The 23598-nt window shown below is 43.3% G+C and overlaps 1 pseudogene; it reads left to right on the top strand.

Annotated features, from left to right (window-relative positions):
- The window catches only part of LOC141126956 (phosphatidylinositol-3,5-bisphosphate 3-phosphatase MTMR2-like), an 84089-nt pseudogene that overhangs the window by 15934 nt on the left and 44557 nt on the right, over positions 1-23598 (top strand).

The raw sequence follows: 23598 nt of genomic DNA, 5'->3' as shown, positions 1-23598 counted from the left end.
ATTTTTTTTGTCCCAAGTGATTGAAAAATGACAAAAAAAAAAAAAAAAAAAAATATTTACAAAAAGTCGTCACTAAATGATATATTGCTCACACAGGCCATGGGCCTATGTGGAATTGCACCCCAAAATACATTTAGCTGCTTCTCCTGAGTATGGGGATACCACATGTGTGGGACTTTTTGGGAGCCTAGCCGCGTACGGGGCCCCGAAAACCAATCACCGCCTTCAGGATTTCTAAGGGTGTAAATTTTTGCTTTCACTCTTCACTGCCTATCACAGTTTCGGAGGCCATGGAATGCCCAGGTGGCACAACCCCCCCCCAAATGACCCCATTTTGGAAAGTAGACACCCCAAGCTATTTGCTGAGAGGCATATTGAGTCCATGGAATATTTTATATTTTGACACAAGTTGCGGGAAAGTGACACTTTTTTTTTTTTTTTTTTTTTTTTTTTCATAAAGTTGTCACTAAATGATATATTGCTCACACAGGCCATGGGCATATGTGGAATTGCACCCCAAAATACATTTAGCTGCTTCTCCTGAGTATGGGGATACCACATGTGTGGGACTTTTTGGGAGCCTAGCCGCGTACTGGACCCCGAAAACCAATCACTGCCTTCCGGATTTCTAAGGGTGAAAATTTTTGATTTCACTCTTTACTGCCTATCACAGTTTCGGAGGCCATGGAATGCCCAGGTGGCACAAAACCCCCCCAAATGACCCCATTTTGGAAAGTAGACACCCCAAGCTATTTGCTGAAAGGCATGGTGAGTATTTTGCAGCTCTCATTTGTTTTTGAAAATGAAGAAAGACAAGAAAAAACTTTTTTTTTTTTCTTTTTTCAATTTTCAAAACTTTGTGACAAAAAGTGAGGTCTGCAAAATACTCACTATACCTCTCAGCAAATAGCTTGGGGTGTCTACTTTCCAAAATGGGGTCATTTGGGGGGGTTTTGTGCCACCTGGGCATTCCATGGCCTCCGAAACTGTGATAGGCAGTGAAGAGTGAAATCAAAAATTCACGCCCTTAGAAAGCCTGAAGGCGGTGCTTGGTTTTCGGGGTCCCGTACGCGGCTAGGCTCCCAAAAAGTCTCACACATGTGGTATCCCCGTACTCAGGAGAAGCAGCAGAATGTATTTTGGGGTGTAATTTCACATATTTCCATGGCATGTTTGAGCAATATATCATTTAGTGACAACTTTGTGCAAAAAAAAAAAAATTTGTCTCTTTCCCGCAACTTGTGTCGCAATATAAAATATTCCATGGACTCGACATGCCTCTCAGCAAATAGCTTGGGGTGTCTACTTTCCAAAATGGGGTCATTTGGGGGGGTTTTGAACTGTCCTGGCATTTTATGCACAACATTTAGAAGCTTATGTCACACATCACCAACTCTTCTAACCACTTGAAGACAAAGCCCTTTCTGACACTTATTGTTTACATGAAAAAGTTTTTTTTTTTTGCAAAAAAATTACTTTGAACCCCCAAACATTATATATTTTTTTAAAGCAAATGCCCTACAGATTAAAATGGTGGGTGTTTCATTTTTTTTTTTCACACAGTAATTGCGCAGCGATTTTTCAAACGCATTTTTTGGGGAAAAAACACACTTTTTTTAATTTTAATGCACTAAAACACGCTATATTGCCCAAATGTTTGATGAAATAAAAAAGATGATCTTAGGCCGAGTACATGGATACCAAACATGACATGCTTTAAAATTGCGCACAAACGTGCAGTGGCAACAAAATAAATACATGTTTAAAAGCCTTCAAAAGCCTTTACCGGTTACCACTTTAGATTTACAGAGGAGGTCTACTGGAAAAATTACTGCACTCGATCTGGCCTTCGCGGTGATACCTCACATGCATGGTGCAATTGCTGTTTATGTTTGACGACAGACCGCCGCTTGCGTTCGCCTTAGCGCGAGAGCAGGGGGCGACAGGGGTGTTTTTTTTTTTTTTTTTTTCTTTATTATTTTTTTGCTTTTTTAATCTTACTTTTAAACTGTTCCTTTCATATTTTTTTTTTTAATCATTTTTATTGTTATCTCGGGGAATGTAAATATCCCCTATGATAGCAATAGGTAGTGACAGGTACTCTTTTTTGAAAAAATTGGGGTCTATTAGACCCTAGATCTCTCCTCTGCCCTCAAAGCATCTGACCACACCAAGATCGGTGTGATAAAATGCTTCCCCAATTTCCCAATGGCGCTATTTACATCCGGCGAAATCTAAGTCATGAAATACTCGTAGCTTCCGGTTTCTTAGGCCATAGAGATGTTTGGAGCCACTCTGGTCTCTGATCAGCTCTATGGTCAGCTGGCTGAATCACCGGCTGCATTCTCAGGTTCCCTGTTGAGACAGGAGAGCCAGAGAAAAACACGGAAGACGGTGGGGGGGGGGGGCATTCCCTCCCACGGCTTGTAAAGGCAGTCTAGAGGCTAATTAGCCGCTAGGATTGCTTTTACATGAAAGCCGACCGCTGGCTGAAAAGAATGATACCAAGATGATACCTAAACCTGCAGGCATCATTCTGGTATAACCACTCAAAGTCGTGAATGGCGTACCTGAAGACAAAAAAATGGTTAACAATGGTTAACAATAAAGCACAGTAAAGTGTAAATAATTACACACCTGAAAAACAAACATGATAAAACATAATAACAATAACAATAACAATAAAACATTGCAGAATAGAATACAGTAAAAAAGAGCAGAACAATAGAGAGAGAGAATAGAGAGAGAGAGAACAATAAAACAACAACTATTTTTTTTTATTTCATATTTTTTTTTTTTTTTACACTTTTTTTGTAACTAACTTTTATAACGGTAACCGGTTCCAGGTTCGGGTCTCTCAAAATGCGATGGCATCTTGGGAGACCCTGTGAAAGTGTGCCTAGTCTGTGCAATGCTGTACCCTACGCTAATACTCAACTAGTGAATGGTAGCGTTCAAAACATTCACCAATGCAAGACCAGGATTGTCAGGACAGGAGGGACAATAATAGCGGGTGTCACGCCTATATCCGCGCTCTTACTGCAGACACAACATCTTTTTTGGGGGTTCGTTGGGTAGGGGTACTCGGGAGGACATAAAAATGCCTCTCATGCAGCCGACTGCATTTGGTTGGGGATGTGAATGGGGGAAGTACGGGCGCTGCAGAAGCGGTGGGTTCCCAATTAGGATTGGCGAATGCAGCAGGAAGGGCATTATGGGCACGACGGGCCTGTGTTTGTCTTTTTGGTGGCAGCGGGACACTACTTGTGCTTGCCACCTCACCAGCTTCAACTGCACTTATGGGACTCGCCACGTCACCAAGTGTTACTGCAGTGCTGGTTTGACTACGACCGGGGTGTACTAGGCCGCTGGCGCTTGCCAGTTCACCAAAACGCTACCAAAAAACGTTAGCGATCGCAGGGATCAGGCCTGACTCTGCGAACGCTGCAGTTATGCGTTTAGTGTTTTGTAAGTGTCAGTGATCGATCGATACTGCACTTGGGTGGGCTGGGCCGGGCCGGGCGGAGGGGCAAAACGCAGGTGCTAGCAGGTATCTGGGCTGATCCCGCTAACACTGCGTTTTTGGGAACCCTAAACTGCTGGTGACGCTAGTATAGATCTGATCGGATCAGATATTGATCCGTTCAGATACTATACCACTAAGGGAGGTGTACGGTGCGTGCGTGGGTGTTAGCGGTACTGGCGCTAATCTGACGCTGCCTGGGGCTGGTGCTTGCCAGTTCACCAAAACGCTACAAAAAAAACTGTTAGCGATCGCAGGGATCAGGCCTGACTCTGCGAACGTTGCAGTTATGCGTTTAGTGTTTTGTAAGTGTCAGTGATCGATCGATACTGCACTTGGGTGGGCTGGGCTGGGCCGGGCAGAGGGGCAAAACGCAGGTGCTAGCAGGTATCTGGGCTGATTCCGCTAACACTGCGTTTTTGGGAACCCTAAACTGCTGGGGACGCTAGTATAGATCTGATCGGATCAGATATTGATCCGTTCAGATACTATACCACTAAGGGAGGCGTATGCTGCGTGCGTGGGTGTTAGCGGTACTGGCGCTAACCTGACGCCTGGGGCTGGTGCTTGCCAGTTCACCAAAATGCTACCAATAAAACTGTTAGCGATCGCAGGGATCAGGCCTGACTCTGCGAACGCTGCAGTTATGCGTTTAGTGTTTTGTAAGTGACAGTGATCGATCGATACTGCACTTGGGTGGGCTGGGCGGAGGCACAAAACGCAGGTGCTAGCAGGTATCTGGGCTGATCCCGCTAACACTGCGTTTTTGGGAACCCTAAACTGCTGGGGACGCTAGTATAGATCTGATCGGATCAGATATTGATCCGATCAGATACTATACCACTAAGGGAGGCGTATGCTGCATGCGTGGGTGTTAGCGGTACTGGCGCTAATCTGACGCTGCCTGGGGCGACGCATATCACCGCCGGGCGATCAGGGGGCTAAACCTTTATTAGGTAATAAACGGCGGGTGCCCTGACACTATAAAAAATAAACGAACTAACCAGCGTCATCCGTAACAGTTATACGGTGATCAGTGGTGAAAGGGTTAACTAGGGGGCAATCAAGGGGTTAAAACATTTATTAGATAGTATATGGGGGTCCCTGACGCTATAAAACGCTGACGGCGAACCTAAATATTTACCTCACTAACTAGCGTCACCAGCGACACTAATACAGCGATCAGAAAAATGATCGCTTAGTGACACTGGTGACAGGGGGTGATCAAGGGGTTAAAACTTTATTAGGGGGGGTTAGGGGGGTACCCTAGACCTAAAGGGGGGTAATACTCACTGTCCCAACACTGTAACTGTCACAAACTGACACTATGCAGTAATCAGAAAAAAAAAAAAAAAAAAAAAAAACTGCTGGTGTCAGTTTGTGACAGGGGGGGGGGTGTGATTGGGGGGGGATCGGGGGGCGATCGGGGGGGGGATCGGGGTGTTTTGTGTGCCTGGCATGTTCTACTGTGTTGTGTAGTGTTGGTGCACTCACATAGATGTCTTCTCTCCTCGGGCCGGAACGGAAAATACCGACCCGAGGGGAGATGACATCACTTCCTTTGCTGCTGTTTAGCATACAGCAGCAAAGGAGTGTTCTCATTGGCCGGCGGCGATCGCGAGGGGGGGGCCACGAACGGATGGTCTCCCCCTCATCACCGATCGCCACTGGACAAAAGACGACCGCCTCGGGCACCGGGGGGGGGTCCGATCGGACCCCCCACCCGCGGAAGGCAAATCACGTACCCTGTACGTGATTTTGCCTGTCCGTGCCACTTTGCCGACGTACATCGGCGTGAGGCGGTCGTCAAGTGGTTAACTTGTAATCAACAAGTGTCAGAAAAAGGTTTAGTCTTTAAGTGGTTTAAACTTCCCTCATTTACAGACCAAAGTTCATTCCTTGGATCTAAGAACGAAATGTTACTTTGTTTATAATTATCTCCGATGTTGAGATAAACTTGGCAGGCTGCCTGGATTTTTTTTTTTTTTTGTTGGTTGTCAGAAGTGAGAAGAGAACTCTGCACTAGTTAGATAGAATCATGGAAATGCTGTTTTAAGTTCAGGAGGGGGGCAGAATTGCGATTTCGATTCTCTAACGATTAATCGTGCACTTCTACAAAGTTGTGATTCTTGTTCTGCATACTTGTTGAAGATCAGTGACTCGTTGGATCATGAAGCCAGAATCAACGTGGTGGCTTACACCCAGTTTCTTTAATAGCAAGTCCACAATGGCAAACTATATACTAATGGGTGTGCTGAGACTGCTCGAGCATGCTGTGTTCAGATATATTTAAGACCAAATTCCCCAGAGATGAAATGTAACTAGAACTTACACTTCTACTATAAGAGGAATAGGATAGAATTTTAAAGAAGAATTCTAGGTATAGATATGTTCACATAGTTACATTAGACCAGCTTGGATAAGTGTAACTTTGCACATACCATATCTGTGGGATCCCTTTAAAACAGCTATTCTCAACCAGGGGTTCAATGGAATCCTAGGGTACCTCCAGAGGTTACTAGTGGTTCCTTGAACTGTGGCTGATCGATTCTTTCTGATGGTACCTGCATAATTCCAAGTCCAACTCCACTTGGCAAGAGCCAGCAGCATGACGCAATTATATATTTAGCTGTCTGTATGGGTGGCATTCTGATCAGCACTGTAAGGGACATTCTTTCCTCTGACCCCAATTGTTTACATTTTATCTGGGGTCCCCCAAGCCCTAAAAAGGGTAAAAAGGTCAAGGAAGTCTACTCTAAAATTGGAAAATCACTGTAGTAGGCATCACTACTCCAGTGATCTCCACTTGCCCTTGCTTCACTTCAGGGTCCTCTGCTGAGCAGCTAACCTGCTGCATTCTCAAAGCCAGAGGTCACCCGCTCAGCGCAGGTGCTATTCAGAGATCACTTTGCATTTCTCAGTGAATGCAAAGTGTGCTCTGATTGGGCAAGGTATAAAAGGCAGGGCAGTGACGTCACGCTCTCTGCCTCATCCAATCAGAGGATGCTTTGCATTTACTGAGAAGTTGCAAAGCATTCTCTGAATGGCACCCATGCCCAACAGCCAACCTTTTGTGTTCCCATTGCAAGAGAGCAGCCACTTAGCACGAGACCCAGAATCTAGTGGTAATAATTTGTAGTAGGGATGCCTACTACAGTGATTTCCAGCTTCTAGAGGGATTCCACAGGTATGGTACTGTATATGCATAATTGCAAGCTGGACCAATGCAATCATTTAAACATATTGATACCTAGAATTCTTCTTTAAAAATACTTGTAGCACAACTATCAGAAATTTGACTCTATAATATCTTCCTATACTCTCCTGTACAACTGAAATTTGACTGCAAGCAGGAGATCCTGCACTGTAGGGCAGTCAGATGCTGTTGTACAATACTTCCAAATGAATATTGTTTTTAGGCACTGAGGGATACAAGGATAGATGTATAAAGGGAATGTAGAGTCAATATTTTTGGATATACTCAAAATGTATCGAATAATCAGTGAACAGTTGTAAACGGCACACTCCACTCCCAGCGCTTATGAACCAAAATACCAAAAGGAAAATACTAGAAACTACTATAATCAAAACAAAATCGTAAACAAATATGCTGAATAAATCCAACATTAGCAGCGCTCAAATTTAAATGTAATTGAAATGGATAAATCCATCCATTTCAATATAATTGTGTAAAGTCCATCCATATAATCACATATATTGGATTAATAAAATCAAAGTTAAAAGTCCATCCATATTATCCATGTGTGGTATATATCCTAAACGATTAGCCGTCACCACACCTCCTCAGATCTCTCCCCTATGGTAATGAACTCACCAGATAATCAATAGGAATGCCCTGCGAGGCCACACCTGATGAGGGAGAAGTAGCTGGGCAAGTGATCTACAGGTAGTGGCAGAGAACAGAAACAACCTTTGACAGGCCAGAGGAAGATAAAGAGGTCGGGATCTCTGAACCAAGTCATCCCCCATTCATCGAGAGTGACACTTAGATGGAACGGCCGGATCGCTATTCCTTGAATCGATTTTAACACAGGCGCATTCCTATTGTTTATCCGGTGAGTTCATTACCATGGGGGAGAGATCTCAGGAGGTGTGGTGACGGCTAATCGTTTAGGATTTATACCGCACATGGATAATATGGATGGACTTTTAACTTTGATTTTATTAATCCAATATATGTGAATATATGGATGGACTTTACACAATTATATTGAAATAGATGGATTTATACATTTCAATTACATTTAGAGTGCTGCTAATGTTGGATTTATTTAGCATAATTGTTTATGATTTTTGGATATACATTTAAAAAAGCTTTGGAAATGCAGGGTAAAGAAACACTGAGGTTGATTTACTAAAGGCAAATATACTGTGCACTGCAAGTGCACTTGCTCCAGAACCAGTAAATTAGATAAATGTTCACTTTGCAAAGAATACTCAATCACATGCAAGGGGGGAAAAAAAAAAAGCGTTTTTGTTTGCACATGATTGGATTATGGAAATCAGCAGAGCATCCCTCCTGAGTCTAGATATAGAGCAACTACAATTGCAGTGCACAGTATCTCAACCTTATTGTCCGTTGTCCTAAATGGGTTAAGTGACATCGTCTGTGTTAAGCCCCTGGCGCCGGCACCTCCCGGGGTGTCCTGCCGAAAAAGGTCCCCCAGCGGATAATGCCCCCCCTGTACTGCGCAGGTGCAGCACTTGCGCAGTACGAACCACAACGGAGCCGCCTAAAATAGCCGAAGATAAACAGCTGTGAGTCAGCTGTGCACGGCTCCTGCGCAATGACAACGACATTGTGCCAGACGCTGCCGCACGCTCCCGATGCTCGTGCTACTCTGCAAGGGGTGGGTATATTACTGTTATATCGTGTAAGGGGCAGATGGCTACACAAGAGGGAGAATTTTAAATTGATGGGCAGAGCTGGTAACTTAGGGGTGCTTTTAACAATAAACCACACGTCTTTGCGGGGCGTGTTTAAACAAATGAAGGGCGGGTTTTGCAATGTTGATCCCAACTTATCAGCTCTGCCCATCAATTTAAAATTCACCCTCTTGTGTAGCCATCCGCCCCTTACACGATATAATAATAATACACCTGCCCCTTGCAGAGTAGCATGAGCATCGGGAGCGTGTGGCAGCGTCGTCGTCATTGTGCAGGCGCCGTGTACAGCTGACTCACAGCTGTTCATCTTTGGCTATTTTCGGCGGCTCCGTTGTGGTTCGTACTGCACAAGCACTGCGCCTGCGCAGTACAGAGGGGGCATTATCCGCTGGGGGACCTTTCTCGGCAGAACACCGGCCCTTTAAGGTGTTTTAGATGCCGGGAGGCGGGGTTTATGATCGTGTGACTTCAAATGATTGGAAAGCTCCTGACTGCAAGCAGTGTTCGGGAGCTTTCCCTTGGCCGCCAGTAACTGTGCCGGGAGCGTGCAGGGAGTGCGCTCTCGATTTCACCTTGTTTTGCAATATTGCACGCAATAATTCGGTCGCTTGGCGCCAAGACGCTGCATATTTGTGTGCTGTAAGTGCCTAGGGGTTAAGCCTCCAACCAATTAACATGGATCTGGCGATTCCCACCCTGCTCCTTCCTGTGTCTCAGCCCGTGCAAAACACCAAGTATTTCTGGATATGGGGAGCATCCTACCTCTCATGATTTCAAACTACAAAATGTTCATAAAACCATCAGCATATATATTTACAACATTAAGGTCCTTGCTACAATTGCTGGGATGTATATATGAATATTCAATAAAGTCTTATGCAGTAGAAAAAGAAATAGATGCAGAACCAAAGTGGTGAAGGGATAGAAACACTCCTCAGTCCCAGTCAGGGTTCATAGGTGCACTCCACACATTTCAAAATCCCATGTGTTATCACCATGTGTCGCCATCACCAAAAACAAAATGCCTGCTTACCAGATTATCAGACCTATAGAAAAGGTCAACTGCACCTGTGGCTGATTACCCTGCCAGGGCCTTTGGACTGCAGTAACTTTGGTACACAGTAGTCCTATGAGTGCTCCCTCTTGTCCTCTCACCTCCACTGTCCACGGATGTCCCACTCAAAAGAGAAGAAAGAGGCTCCACATAGTGTAAGATCCAACGATATTTTATTCCAAAAAGTTTAAAAATGTAAAAAGGAGAGAACATCTCTCTATCACATAAAAGAATATACCGGCCGGTACAAAAAGCATTCACCCGCCCTTTCGGGACTTCGTATGTCGCGATGACGTCAGCACGTCGTCCGTCTGACTAGTTTCGTCACAGATTGACGTCGTCCTGGGGCACGGGGGATGTGCTGCGTCATCGCCTTAAATATACAAGCAAACAAACCAAGCCTCGTTTTGAGTTCCGAGGACTCAGTACAGAAACCAAGCCTCTTATTGGCCATACAGGGCAAACCTCCCTATGAGGGTAAACTGGACACCTCTTGTGTTGTATCTTTAGCTCAACTCAGCCCCATTAACACATAACGCTATTAATGGGTGTATATATAGCACTAGAAATAGGCTAAACTAGGAAAAAAGGTGCAAAAAAAAGCACCAAAAATGCGGACAGCATCGCAAATCAATCCAAAGATAATCCTGTGCTGCCCTCTATAGGCCACCCCACTGTTTGCACCCATAGACTACTTTGTCATTTCCACGTACAGGAAGCATTTACGTGGGAAAGCGTAAGTTTCGGGCGAAGAAACAGGCAGGAGGCACTCTGATGCTGACTCCGCATGAAGACCCACCTGACACAAGTCAGATGGTGTACAAACACAGTAAAATATACTACTCAACAATTTAAAATTATTAAAAAAGCTCTCTTATTCACAAAAGTTTACTCTGAAAGATAAAAAATGTTGAATAAGGTATAAATATAAAAAAAATATATATATGTAAAAAAATATTATAAATATAAAATAAAATAAAAAAATTATAATATATTTCTCAGGCAATGGTCAACGATGTAATAGGTGCACTCCACACATCTGGGGTGCCAAGGCTCGCCATCACTGGCCTAGGCTAATGACCACACAAGAAACAGGAAGTGGGCTGTATAAGGTATTTAGTGGAAGAAAAAAAATGTTTTACTACCCAAAGTTAAAATTACAAGGGCAGAGGATTTAATAAATGGAAAGATGAAAAAATGACTGAAGGTCCACTTTACGTTCCTTTTGGGATTGCTTGTTCTCATTATATATTAACAGACAGGTTTTTTTTGTTTTGTTTTTTTGGTACTATTTTTGAACTTTTACTTAGCTCTTTACCATTACTTGCACAGTTTTTTGCATTTGCACTTTATTTTTATGTATTGCACAGACATTATTTTGTATGGTAAAGAATTTTTTATTCAGCAATTATATTGTTTGTTTAACATTGTGATATGTGATAATTGATTATTATGCACAGTTATTAGGTATTCACAAATATTTATTTAGTTTAATTTAATACTGGAGATCAGCGCCACACTCCACCTATCTTCATTCAAATTAGCTTTTTAGTTAATACCAAAATTGGAGGGGTAGCGATTTGTTACATAATACATTTTCTCCTCTTTCCACCCATACCCTAGGCGCTCTATATTTTTTCTTTATCATACAGATTGTATGGCTGAACGCATTGCATTCAGACCAAAGTCGTGCAGGACAATTTTTTTGGTCCGCACCAGAATCGGATCGCATGGGTGTTCACACCCATGCGATCCGATTCCTGTCTGAATTGACAGTTCACACTGCGATATGCAAACCGATCTGGGGGTGTCAAAGTACAGATACGCAGATATGCGGCACCACGGCAAAAAGCCCAGTCCAGTGAGGTCGCATTTGTGTTATGTCAGTGTGAAGGGGTTAATCTGTGTGCCATCATTGGTGGTCTGAGTTTTATGTAGTTCAGTCAGTTTCTTATGAAATGATGTTGCTCATTATAAAATGAGTTTATATTGAACATTATGTTTGTATCACAGAGGTAATTCTGTGTTTTCTTTTGTAGCTAAAGATGTCACATACATCTGTCCATTTACTGGGGCCATCCGGGGGAGCTTCACAGTTACCAACTACAGACTGTACTTTAAAAGTTTGGAGCGGGTAAGACCATTTAGTGATTTCTCTTTGATTTGTTTTTTTTTGTATTTGTGAATAGATTCCTCATTCAGCTGATATATTTAAATTGTTTGTTACCCCTACATTTCATACCTGATATGTGTCTGTTGTACCATGTATGTCTGTTAAGAATCATTTTGTTCTCTTTTGTATTGCTTCCTTTATGTGAAATACCTGGTGATCCTAGGAGGTCCCCCTGCTTTCCTTTTGCATACTGACCACACTAGGCATGAGAGCACATCCATCTCAGCGTGGTCAGTTTATTGGCTTCGCTGGGAGAACAGCCTGCATGTCCTCCACTTGTGCTGAAACACCTCCCTGCACAGCTCTTCACTGACTGGGAAGATCAGTGTATTGCTGTTTCTCGGCCTCCTGCTGACATCCCCCTGCAGTCTCCACCACCACCTCTCTGTGCAGCTGAGAACAGAGGTGATGTAAATAGAAAAAGAGAATTTATAATAAGAATATAATATAATATAATAATATACACAACTAAGGCTAAAACAACTAATCTGCATAATCGATTACGAAAATAGTTGTTAAATATTTTCATAATCGATTAGATGGCCTGCATACAGAATGCATTATTTGTTTACATATCAGAAAATACAGTTGAAGCACACATACAGCTCAGTACATCATCCATAATACATGTCAGTATACACAGTGCATCACATATACACCTCCGTACTAGGGCTGGGGAAAAAATTGATTTAAAACTTGAATCGAGTTGAGAGGTCAAATCGATTCAAAATTTAAGCAAATCGATTTTTTTTTTTTTCACCCCTATTCAGGGGGCCTAAAACGCCTCACCATCTCATCCCTTCTATGCGTACCACTATGCGGGCATGGAAGGTGGGTGAGGCGCTGAGGGCACCCCAGCCGAACTCCTGGTCTCCTCACACCCCCCTGTGGCTGAACCCTAACCTATCACAATTCAATACCATCCCGGATCCACAGGCCTGGGCCAAATACAAAATACTGACCCTTGAGCTCAGTCTCAGCTCTACTGGTCCCTGCTGGTTGCTGCCGGCCCCGAGTTGTCCCCCCTCCGCAGGAAATGGGTGGGGGAAAAATTTAATAAAAAAGATTTTGCAAAAAAAAAAAAAAAATATAAAAAAAGTACGGAAACTTTTTGAAGACCCCATATATCTTCTATCTGTTATTCTCAGAGTGGATTAGATATTTTGTTCTCTAACCATATACAGTGAGGGGAAAAAAGTATTTGATCCCCTGCTGATTTTGTACATTTGCCCACTGACAAAGAAATGATCAGTCGATAATTTTAATGGTAGGTTTATTTTAATAGTGAGAGACAGAATAACAACAAAAATATCCAGAAAACCGCATTTCAAAAAAGTTATAAATTGATTTGCATTTTAATGAGTGCAATAACTATTTGATCCCCTATCAATCAGCAAGATTTCTGGCTCTACACTTATTGCTCTGGAAAAATACATCCCCCATTGGCGAGGCAGTAATGGTAAAAGGAACATCTCATGGGCCGAGACCAGTTGGATCTTGTTTTTGGGAAATGGATTTGTTCCTAATGACAATGTTAAAGCGTAACTATGTCGTTTTAAGTGTAAGTGCACTACTATTTTTTTTTTTTTAAATAAAAATTGTGAGTTATACAGTATTGCGCTATGTGGAGCTTTATGTTTTACATATACCTCGCCCATTGAGCATGCCCTTCCATGATTGTTGGTCCACCATATCTGCATACTGATTGTTTGGAGCCATGTTTGATGTCATCCGAGCTAAAGCGACTGGATCCAAAGCCTAAACCAAGCGCATATTGATCTCCCTGAGTAAGGGGGGTCGCTGGCTCTCTGCTAGGTTACCAGTTTAGAGTTGCACAGGAGATCTGATGCTAGAATTATTGCTCTCGCTCTGATTTCGACAGTACCTCACGTGTGGTGGGAGCACTGTTTACATATGTGTGCGGGAGTACCGTATGGGTTTGCATTTGCTCGTAAGCACGGTGGGACAGGGGCACTTTAATTCTTTTTAGTATTTATTTTATACTAAAAAAAAAAATTTTACTATTTTTTTTTTTTTTAAATAACTTTATTGCTATCACAAGGGATGAACAACATTCCTTGTGACGGCATGGGCCATGACAGGTCCCCTTAATGGAGAGATCTGGGGTCTATTAGACCCCAAATTTCTCCTCTAGCCTCCCATGCAGCCAATCAGACACTGGTGGGCAGGTAAACTAAAAGGCGGAACTGGAAATGACAAACTACTCGTTGCTCCCGTTTCACGGGCTTACAGAGAGATTGAGGAACAACCTCAGTTCCTCTCTGTGTAGTGCAGCAATCGCCACCAGACGCATATCGCCTGGGCTCCGCGATGAGACGGTAGAGCATGGAAAAGGTGGTGGCGGCTGTAGGAGAGGGGTGGGAAACCTTTCTGCCACCCACTGAAGTGATCAAGTGGCTAATTAGCCACTCGGATCACTTCTGCCTTACTGGGAATCGCCGGATGAAAAGATCTGTACTGGGATGATACCTGTAGGTGCAGACATCATCCCGGTATAACTACTGAAACCCGAGGACATCCTACGGACAGCAAGTAGTTAAGAAAAATGTATTGAAACAGGAAAAAATACAGTTAGCATGCCTTACATTGTCTTGAGGGAATTGTTTTATCACTCACACTTTTGGGCCTCATGAACACTGGGGAGATTGCCCAGCTTCTCTAAACTGGATCATAACTAAAACGTGCCTAAAGTCGCTTTTTGCAAACGCGTTTAAGTGCATCAAGCGTTTGGGTATTATTTCATTCCATTGGCCAGAATATAATTTTTTTCTGGCCATTGAAATGAATGAATGCTCAAGCACTAAAAATACCTAGCAAGTGATGCGTGTTTTTTTTTTCTGCCGCTAAATGTGTGCACACCAGTCACTGCGTATTTATGCAGCAGCTGGTGTGAATAAGTATTAACATGAAGGGGCTTGTAGAGGCAGAATAAAAGTGAAGTGCCCATAAAAGTGGCTTTTGACACCCAGTGTGCACGAGGCCTTATTCAGTTTTCACCTATTGACCTGCCAGTAACAGACTTCCTGTCCTGGGGTGACAACACTGACAGAGTCTGTGCTTCTGCAGGAGCAGCATTGTCACTCTAAAGCCTCGTACACACGATTGGATTTTCGGCAGGGAATTTTGTGATGACAGACTGTTTTCCTAAAATCCGACCGTTAGTACGCTCCATCAGACAATTGTCCAACTTTCCCCCAACAAATGTTGGATGGCAGGCTAGTAAATTTTTGGCGGACAACGGTCTGTTGTCAGATTTTCGTATCGTGTGTACACAAGTCCGTCACACAAAAGTCCAAAGTACAAATACGCATGCTCGGAATCAATGCTCACCAAACACGACATTAGCAGAAGGTGTCCAAAGGGTGGCTCTCGAGAGCTGAAATCCCTCGTAGTACGTCACTACGTTCGTGTTTGTTGGCCGACAATTGTGTGCCATTACTTTGCAAGACAAGTTCCTGACGAAAGTCTGATGCTCTGTTGGCCAACAATCCGATCGTGTGTACAAGGCTTAAGACACAGACTGCTGATTGTGGACTTGTGCTGGCAAGTGTGTTCAGCCATCTATATTTTAACCAGTGCAGCTCTTTGTACGATGTACATCCAAAGAGTGAACTTTTAATCACAAGCTGATGGCTGCAGTAGCAGCCATCAGCTTGTGTGTGTTTTGTTCAGCTGCCTCTCAGCTTTAAAGTGAAAATTTTACAGCAGCTCCAAAGCTGTCGATCATTTTTACAGAGCCATCAGCGCCTTTCCCCCTCCCGCAAGCGGCCCACCCTTCTCCCGTGGTTCGTGGGCTCTTCTGCGCTTACCAGTGCCCGGGAACACAACTGCCGGCTAGGGGAGAGAGATTGCTGTGAGACCAAGGCACATGCATGCCCTGAGCTCACATGCAATCGATGAACCGAAAGTGATGTCACTTCCAGTTTCAGATGCACCCTTTCCTGGCCAGCACAACCAGGAGACACATCTAACCAAGCCAATCTGTGCTTGGTTAGACGGTGTGAAGGGCAGGGGAGATACTGGGGTCTATCAGACCCCCAATGTCTCCCTAAAGAGTACCTGTCGCCTGCCCAATGCTATCACATAGGGGTTTATTAACTCCTTGTGATAGCAATCAAGTTAAAAAAAAATAATAATAAAATATATTAAAATAAAAAAAAAATGCTGAAACCTTATTTATAATCTGAATATAGGGAAGTTGCAGCTGTATTTCTGGGTGTGTTTACTCATTATTTATAATGCAGATCAGTGGTCTCCAAACTGCGGGCCGGGGGGCCGAATGCCGCCCTTTGCTTGCTTTTATGTGGCTTTTTGGGCATTGTTCCCCCCACCGTCAGCAACAGTGGGGCATAGTTCCTAACGCTGACAACAGGACACTATTCATCCCACTGACACCAATGATGGGACACATTCCTCCCACTGACACCAATGATGGGGCACTATTCCTCCCGCTGACACCAATGATGGGACACTATTCCTCCCACTGACACCAATGATGGGACACTATTCCTCCCACTGATACCAATGATGGGGCACTATTCCTCCCACTGACACCAATGATGGGGCACTTTTCCTCCCACTGACGCTATGAAGCACCGTTTACGTCCACTAACACATGACGTTTTCTATATCTACTGGCCACAGTCCGGCCCCCCTAAAGTTTGAAGAACAGTAAACTGGCCCTTTGTTTAAAAAGTTTGGAGACCCCTGATGTAGATGGTAGTTGACTTCCTGAAGGATAATTCTTAATTGGGATTAAGCACCCATATGCCTAATGTATAACAGCATCATGTACTACAAAAAAAAAACAAAAGCATGTAAAATCTTTTATTCACTATAGTGTGTATGATATTGTATAACCTTTTATGTTGCTGTTCAGGGAGGATCAAAGAGAAATACTATTGAGTCCGCTGGCAGGGCTTTCAGAGTCTATACAAGGGAGGGGTTCGCAAGTAAATAACATGCATAAAATACATTAAATGTACAGCTATGACCAAAAGTTTTGAGAGTGACCCAAATATTAATTTTCACAAAGTCTGCTGCCTCAGTTTTTATGATGGCAATTTGCATATACTTCAGAATGTTACGAAGAGTGATGAGATACATTGCAATTAATTGCAAAGTCCCACTTTGCCATGAAAATTAACTTAATTCCATAAAAAAACTTTTCCACTGCACTTGTGAAGAAGGCTTCAGGGCGCCCCAGAAAGTCCAGCAAGCGCCGGGACCGTCTCCTACAGTTGATTTAGCTGTGGGATCAGGGCACCATCAGTGCAGAGCTTGCTCAAGAATGGCAGCAGGCAGGTGTGAGTACATCTACAAGCACAGTGAGAAGACTTTTGGAGGATGGCCTGGTGTCAAGAAGGGCAGCAAAGAAGCCACTTCTCTTCAGAAAAAAATATCTGGAACAGACTGATATTCTGCAAAAGGTACATGGATTGAACTGTTGAGGACTGGAGTAAAGTAATTTTCTCTCATGAATCCCCTTTCAGATTGTTTAGCGCATCCGGAAAAAACCTTGTCCGGAGAAGAAAAGGTGAGCGCTACCATCAGTCCTGTGTCATGCCAACAGTAAAGTATCCTGAGACCATTCATGTGTGGGGTTGCTTCTCAGCCAAGGGAGTGGGCTCACTCACAATTTTGCCTAAGAACACATTCATGAATAAAGAATGGTACAAATCATACTCCGCAAGCAACTTTTCCCAACCATCCAAGAACAGTTTGGTGACGAACAATGCCTTTTCCAGCATGATGAAGCACCTTGCCATAAGGCAAAAGTGATAACTAAGTGGCTTGGGGAACAAAACATCAAAATTTTGGGTCCATGGCCAGGAAACTCCCCAGATCTTGATCCCATTGACAACTTGTGGTCAATGATGAAGAGGAGGGTGAACAAAAAACCCCCATAAATTCTGACAAACTCCAAGCATTGATTATGCAAGAATGGGCTACCATCAGTCAGGATGTGGCCCAAATGTTGACTGACAGGGCGAATTGCAGAGGTCTTGAAAAAGAAGGGTCAGCACTGCAAATATTGGCTCTTTCCATGAACTTCATGTAGTTATGAAATGCTTGTAATTATACTTCAGTATACCATGGTAACATCTGCCAAAAAGATCTAAAAACACTGAGGGAGCCGACTTTGTGAAAATGTAATATTTGTGTCATTCTCAAAACTTTTGGCCATGGCTATACATATAATCTTATGAAGAACTCTTTGTATAAATGCATGGGTCAACAGGGTCTCTTTAAGCAATAGGTCTCTGGAAGAGAACTGATCGGGATCAGAGTATGGACGCCAGGATTTCATTGTATGGGACTCTTCCCCAATCCAAATTCTGTAGTCAAGTTACATCTGATCTGTTCTGATTGCAGAGAAAAAGGAAAGACTGACTACATTAATTAGCCTGGAGCTGGGCCTGGTAGTAAAGGAACTAAAAGCATCTCAAAACTGCCTCTCATTGTAGGACTCTGAGAATTGGAAGGTTGTGATCTGGGTAGATGTAGCCTTTAAGAACGGCTGTTACTTGTTTATAAATAATGATGGTTCTAGAGCCCAGAATGATCATATTATCTTTTTGGCAGGATCACCGCTTGATATTAGATGCTCCTCTGGGAATCATAAGTCGAATTGAAAGAATTGGAGGAGCTGCAAGTCGAGGAGATAATTCATATGGGATAGAAATTGTGTGCAAGGTAAAACGATGTGTGGTTTGGATGTACTACTTGCTTTGTGTTTTTCATGTTACTTCTCCAAATAATAATGGCATTACTGCTGATTTTCCAGGACATGAGAAACATGAGATTTGCCTACAAGCAAGATGGACACCCTCGCAAAACTGTGTTTGAGAGCCTCATGTCCTATGCCTTCCCATTGAATCACAATTTGGTATGACCTGTCCCGGGGCATTGCAAAGTGCTGTATACATATAAAGTGGTGCTTTAAAGTTCCGGACCCTCTTGTACATTTAATAATTCTGCAAGAATATGACCGTGTGATTTGTTTTTCATGTTCTAAAACTAAATATTGAGAACCAATTTAAGGAGTCAAAAATGCAATGCTTGTTCATTTGCTGTATAGCCGTTTGCCGAACGCTCAATAGCAGATTTACTGCTAGAGGGTGGGTGCAGGGTGCAAGTTGTCACAGCAGAAGCCAATCAGTGGGTGCCGGACGATGGATGTCTGCCGGCACCTGTCGATTATTGAGAAAACGCACAGAATGGAGCTCTGCCTATGTAAATAAAGCAGAGTTCTGTCCTGACAGGGGAGAAGTGATAGACTTTTTTTCCCCTGCTTTGCAGAGAAAGAAAATCTATCGCTTCTCTTAGTAAAAGCATCACACATAGTACACACAAACACTGGCTAGGCACACATTTAACCCTTTGATCGCCCTTGCTGTTTAACTTCTTCCCAGCCAGTGTCATTAGTACAGTGACAGTGCATATGTTTATGTATGTTGATCACTGTATTGGTGTCACTGGTTCTCAAAAAGTGTCTGTTTTCGAATGTCCGCTGCAATATCAAACTCACTGATCGCTGTTATTACTAGTATAAAAAAATAAAATCCTGTACATATCCCATAGTTTGTGGACGCTATAGCTTTTTCGCAAACCAATCAATATACGATTCTTGGGATTTTTTTTTTTACTAAAAATATGTAGCAGAATACATATTGGCCTAAATTTATGTTTTATAGCAGAAAGTAACATTTTTTTTTTTTTATTGTTGGTCTTTTTTTGTTTATAGTGCAAAAAATAGAAAATGCAGAGGTGATCGAATACCACAAAAAGAAAGCTCTATTTGTAGGGAAAAAAAAGTACATACGTTTTATTTGGGTACAGCATCGTATGCCTGCACAATTGTCAGTTAAAGTAACGCAGTGCCGTATAACCAAAAATGGCCTGGTCATGAAAGGGGGTTAAATCTTCCCGGAGGACAAGTGGAAAACTACTGCTGTATACATTTGTATGTAAACCTTTGCTAACTGGTGTGCCCCTCTAGGGAAGTAGTATCTGCAACCATGGACTGTTCGAATCTTGGGCGCTTCAGCATGAACTGGTCGAGATTCGAGCCATGTATGGCCAGGATAAATGTGCCAAGTTGATCAACCGATCAACTTGGGTACAACCAGCCTGCCAGATTTTACCGCGGAACCAAAGTGATTCGCACGGTGTGTGGCTGGCTTAAAGCTGACCACAGTGATGATAGAAGCATCCCCTGTTGTACCTGTTGTATTTTGACAGCTGATTATCAACTGAGAAATTTCCAGCCAAATCCTTTGGTTTTTCAGTGTATGACCAGATTAGGGTAGAACATCCCACACTCCCTCCTGATTATCATCCTATTGAAGCACCTGACCCTAATTTATCCTTCTAATATTTGAACCTAGAGGTTCAAATACTTTTCCACACACAAACTTGTATCTTTGGATCATTTTCCCCTTATAAAAGAATAAAAAGTGTAATGTTTTTTACGCTGTTTTAGGTCATATTTGTGCACAATTATGAAAAATAAAAGGGTTCGCAAAACTGTAAGCACTCGTGTAACTGGTTTAAGTCTTTCAGTTTGATTTTGAAATTACTAAATGTAATAAGTTTTACTAGCAAAGTAATTTTACTGCTGTTATGTATTTACAGCTTTAAAGAGCTTCAGTCAAATCTATGAAAATGAAAAGTCAGCAGCTACAAAACCTATAGCTGCTGACTGTTAATAAACGGAGACTCTCCCAGGGACCCAGCGCTGTCCACACCCGAGCCAGCTTTTTCACCAGTCTTTAGTCCCCGGCGCCGGCATCTTAAAGTGTTTGATAAAAAACTTGATCCTGTTCCCTTAAAGCAAGAATAACAGCACAGTGCTTGTGCTGTGTCATTTGCCCCCCCCCCCCCCGTATCATGTAAAAAAACCTGGCTGATCCTGTTGGGTTTTGCCCCCCCCCCCCCCTGGAAACTGACCACGGTTTATCATGGCTGCTAAGCCCTGGCACCGTGGTCAGTTTACATGCCTCCGTCATCCACAGCCCTCCTCTGTCCTCTCCCCCCCCCCCGCCTGTCACCCCCCCCCCTGCAGAAATAACTGTTATTTTCAGGCACTCGCCTGTCTTTCTTAATGCTATGTACCCAGTGTATCTGTTTTATTTAAAAAATGCCGTATTTCCAATGCCTATACTGTATTTCCAAGCACTGCTCTGCGCTCACGTGACTGGCCGCCTCTCTCCTCCTCTCCTCTCTCTTCTCCTCCTCCTGGCTGACGCCAGCGGGGGATTCTCGGCCCCTCCCGCTGTAGTTGTCAGGTCGGGAGAGAGGGAGCAGCAGACGGTCATGTGAGCGCCGAGGGGCGTTCTGAAATACAGTATAGAACGGCATTTTTTAAATAAAACCGATATACTGGGCACATAGCATTAAGGAAGACAGGTGAGTGCCTGAAAATAAAACCGTGGGGTTACAACCACTTTTGACTGTGGGTAGCCAGCTGTTACTCTTTGCGGCTTCACAGCCGGTTGCCCACTGCGCATGCACAAGCTGTGCTACAGTTTGTGAATGGTCCCGTAGTCTTCTGGGACCTGTGATGTGTCTCAGAAGGCTGCGGGCAGGGAGGGGGGGAGGCAACTTTGTGGGAATCGGGTACCTTTCAAAACCAGGCGCCCACTCCCTCCGCCCAAAGAATATAAAATGTGCCAAATTTTGCAGGGAGGGTGGAGGAGGTAGTAGAGCGGAACTTCCCCTTTTGGGTGAGGTTGCGCTTGAAAGGGTTAGTTCACCCTTGTCAAAAAAACTGCCTTTGCAAATAAGGGGTGTCTGTAAATGAAAACAAACTGTGCAGTTTTGACTAAAGTTTAATAATGCCCCTGCTATAGGTGTAGGCCATTTACATACCCTATGAAGCCTGACTGGAATACTCCCAGAACGTTACTAAGTGAGGCCTAGTCATTACTACTCACCTCCACCATCACAGGAGTGAACTCTCAAACACTGAGCTCAGAGCTACTGCATCAGGGAAGAGAAAGCCCATGTGAGGGGGTGTGAATCAGAGAAAGAGCTCACTCCTGTGATGCTGAAGGTGAGCGGTAATGACTAGGCCTCACTTAAGCCAGCCATAGATGGTTCAATGATTTGAACCATCTATGAGCAAGCTGATTGTACCCAAGTCGATCCATTGATTGACTTGAGTACAATCAGCATGTCAGATTTTTACATGTGATTATTGCTAGTGACTATAGCCGCTAACAATAATCTTTATATTCTCCTGGCAGGGACGGCTCCCCACTGGGAGAACACAATAGCTCCGTGGCAGGGATTCCACCATTAACACTGACTGTGTTGATTAAAGAATTGAACGATTTTCTTTCCTGAAAATTGCATCGTCTTTGGCCTGCCTTAGCAATGTCCTGGAAGTACTACAGTCAGGCTTCGGGAGATATGTAAATGGCCTACAACTACAGCAAGGGCATTATTCAACTTTAGTCAGGGCTGCACAGCTTGTTTTTATCTACAAACACCCCTTATCTTCATAGGTAGTTTTAAAAAAAATTTTTTTTTTTTTTTTGTAAAGGTGAACTCAGGCCAGCCTTAGACAGTTTGAGGCTGGGTTGACACTATTGCAAATTGAATGTGGCTTACACCGCATCCAATTCGCAGAACATTCAAAAAAAAAAGTTTTCAATGGGTATGGTTCACATATGTGCGTTGCATCCACATTGCACAAAATTTGTGTGCAATTTCTAGGTAGTGCAGTGCGAATTGCAGGCACATAATCTTCAATGGCAATGCATCTGATTTGCAGATGTGTTCTCTCCCCCTCCTCCTACACCTCCCCCCCTCTCCCAGGTCAGCTGATCCACAGCTACAACAGAGAGGAACCGATGAACAACTGCTTTTTATCTTTACAGGGAAATCTGAGCTGCAATTCACACCGGACTAGTGTGAACCCAGCCTGAATTTCGGCCGGTTCAGCAGGAACCGGCTGAGATTCGAAACCGTGTGTGGGCAGGCTGAATGTACCAAGTTGGTTGATCAACTTTGGTACAGCCAGCCTGCTGGATTCACTGGCGGTCATATCTAGCAGCTGCTATAGCCACTAGCAATAATCACTCTCTTCTCCCAGCTGGAACGGCTTCCTCCCCGCCCACTGGGAGAATACAGTGTCTCAGAAGGAGGGATTCCCCTCTCAGCACTGTCTGTGGCATTTTATTTGAGGTGTAAGCCTAGATACTTCTTATATAGCCCAGAAAAGCCCAGATTACTTAACATCTGTAAGGAAAGCTCTCTTAAGCTGACCAAAGGTGGTTCCATTTTTTTTTTCCACGGTTCCTGTTTAAACCATCTCAATTTCAATCCATGTATGGTCAGCTTTAGTGTAGTGTTCTTTTGTATTTTAGTATTTATAGACTTGTTCAAATACATTAATTATAGTAACTGTTTGCCTTTCACAGCCTATGTTTGCCTTTGAATACAAGGAAGCCTTTGTGGAAAATGGCTGGAAGGTGTATGACCCCATACTAGAGTACAGAAGACAGGTACGTAGTATATTTAAAATTCACAATATTCTTGTCTAAAACACAAAAACAAAACAAAAAAAACTCCTAAACATGATTTGTGTCCAAAGTGGCAGCTCCAGTCATTTCTACACATTCTCCTTTCTCTTTCATGGAGCAGACTGATTATTCTGAAATTCTAAGGGGTTGATTTACTAAAACTGGAGAGTGCAAAATCTGGCACAGTTGTGCATAGTAGCCAATCAGCTTCTAACTTTCAAATGTTTCTCTTTCCAGTGTTAGTAAATTACCCCTAAGTGTCTTTGGCAGTCCTTTGCCTCCTTCTTGCCAAAGCTGCCATTTTGCTGAAGCCCAGAGCCCCCTCGAACAGCAGTAATACTTTAGGCTGTCAGCAGATCGTACTCTACAACTTCTGCACAGTGCCAAA

Source organism: Aquarana catesbeiana, linkage group LG02 (assembly GCF_042186555.1).
Source record: "Aquarana catesbeiana isolate 2022-GZ linkage group LG02, ASM4218655v1, whole genome shotgun sequence".
In the NCBI taxonomy this organism is placed as follows: domain Eukaryota; kingdom Metazoa; phylum Chordata; class Amphibia; order Anura; family Ranidae; genus Aquarana; species Aquarana catesbeiana.
This window is presented reverse-complemented; position numbering and strand designations above follow the sequence as displayed.